Source organism: Gigantopelta aegis, chromosome 6 (assembly GCF_016097555.1).
Source record: "Gigantopelta aegis isolate Gae_Host chromosome 6, Gae_host_genome, whole genome shotgun sequence".
Classification (NCBI taxonomy): Eukaryota; Metazoa; Mollusca; class Gastropoda; order Neomphalida; family Peltospiridae; genus Gigantopelta; species Gigantopelta aegis.
Window position 1 is genome coordinate 43304833 of NC_054704.1, and position 2471 is coordinate 43307303.

The following is a 2471-nucleotide window of genomic DNA, read 5'->3' on the forward strand; positions in this document are numbered from 1 at the left end:
TGTAACATAACTAATAGTAGTATCAGGGCCTGTTGCGCCTGATGACCTACGTTCCGTGACCTTGATGACGTCACGGCCTTGTGCCGTGACCTCGTCCTACTGACCATGACCTACTTTCCGTGACCGTGACCGTGATGACGTCGCGTGACCTCGTCCTACTGACCCGGCCCTGACCTACTTAGACTGACCGTGACCTACTTAGACTGGCCTACGGTGCCGTGTGCAACGTCCTACTGACCCGGCCCTGACCTACTGACCCGGCCCCTGACCTACTTAGAACGGCCCCTGACCTACTTAGACTGGCACGAAGAGTATAAAAAGGCTAGATTCGGTTTAATTGTCATTCGCTCGCCGAAAACTATCAGATCTACGTTCAATCCAGAGATGGCTTGTTCCACAAGTGATGAAGCGAGATGTCGTCTAGAACTTGGAACTAACGTCTACGTGGTGGCCAAGTTATGGAAAGGGGACACTGCTATTCACATAAGGAAATTTGACAGTGAGAAGGGGAAAACGTTCCCCACCAAGTGAGGTATTGTCCTTAGTCTTAAACAGTGGATCGAGCTGTGTGGATGTAAAAGCCAAATTGACGAAACAATTTCAGCATTAAACCAGGGGAAAGACGAAAAATTGTTCAGACACCTTGGTGCCAACGTCCAAGTCAGCATCGACAAGAACTTTGCTGGGGTGCACCTGCGTCAGTGGTGGTGGTGTGATGAAACTAAATCCATGAAACCTTCGAAGAAGGGAATATTCCTTTCTCTACAACAATGGGAGAAACTGAAAGGCTGTTTCACAGTCATGTGTGACTTTGTACCAGAGCTGAACTCGATTGTGCCCTGCACCATGCAAGACGACCATCAAAACCAGATGGGATTTCTTCAGTGTAACTTCTGCAACCCTAACGAGTGTCACCAGTGGTGAACGAGTTTTGTTTTGGATGAACTCAAAGGTATAAAAGAATGGATTTATGGTTTACACTTCATTTGCTTCGCGACTGTGCTAGAGAACAGACGTGTTTTATGATTCTGACATTCTTGTGGCTTGTTGCACTCTATCTTGAACGAAGAAGATGGCATCGGGATATTCGAGCAGTCTTAGTAGTAGCAGCAACAGTAGCGACGAGGACGACGTCTTGGTCTGCAAATGTTCAGAAAGACATACAATCAAATGTGTGACTAGCAAACAAGATGAGAAGAAGAGTACTCATTGTGTGGATCAAGCGGATGCTACACGCAAAATTGGGGATAGAACTGAAGATGGCGAACTCGTGGATGAACCCACAGATCAGACGGATGCTGCCTGTGACACAGACCCTGTCTGGGATGAGGAAGACTGCTATTCGAGACGTTACTTGTTCTGTCATCGTCCTGAAATGAGACATTTCTATGCCCAGATGCAGACATTTGGGTGGTGGCCCATACAGTTACGCCAGAAACCGAGGGAACTCGCCAAGGCCGGTTTCTACTACACAGGGGATCACGATGCCGTCGTCTGTTACTGTTGTGGACTACGCGCCTACCGATGGCAGAGAATGGACGACCCAGTGATGGAACATTACAGACTCTCTCCAAGATGTCCCTATGTGAATAACGTGTTCAGACATTAACTGTTTCAAACACGCGTGAGACACTTGAATGTTTTTTGTCATAACTGTATGTTTTGTCATATATTTTATGTACTACATTTTTGTTGTTTAGTAATAAAAAAAAAAATTGTATCCTTCGGTTATTTATAAATAGCATGACTTTGCGACATGTATGTCAGTTGAGAACCATGTCTCGGTGGGAAAGGTACCTAGAGTCTATTTACTACGATGTAAAACATCCTGGGAGTTATGCAGGTCCTAGTAAACTGTATCAAACTGTTAAAGCAGAGGGTAAATTTAAAATTCCTCTGACACGTATTAACCTTTAGACTACTGGATTAATTTTTAACAAAAACCACGTTGAGTGGGTACAAGTTTATAATTTTTACTCACATATATTCACTTAAATGTTTCATAAATACATGAAATAAAGTTCATATATGAATCGGTAAGTATTATTTTCGTGTCTTTTTTTGTAATTTTTATTATTTTAGATCGGCTAATGGTGATTAAAATTAGGCAAAAAATCGAAAAAGTTGCGTTTACTTACGGGCATTTGTGGCCAGCTGTCCAGTATTTATGTCCATTATTCCCGATAACAGTGGTTTTCTGACCAGAATTTTTTTTAAAACCCGAACTACGATTCATATTGCAATATTTGGTAATTTTCGTTGTTGGTAAAACGATCAAATTTATTATCAAATTAGCTGTTACAATCAGCTATCGATCCCTGAAAATTACCGCGACGTGCCGCCATTGTTGTCAAGCGAAAATACTTGCCGAAAACCACTTTTTGAACTCAAAATTTCAAGGTATTTTCAATTGAAAAAATCAAAACAAAAACCACCATTTTGAAAAAAAATCTTTTTTCTTAATTATATTT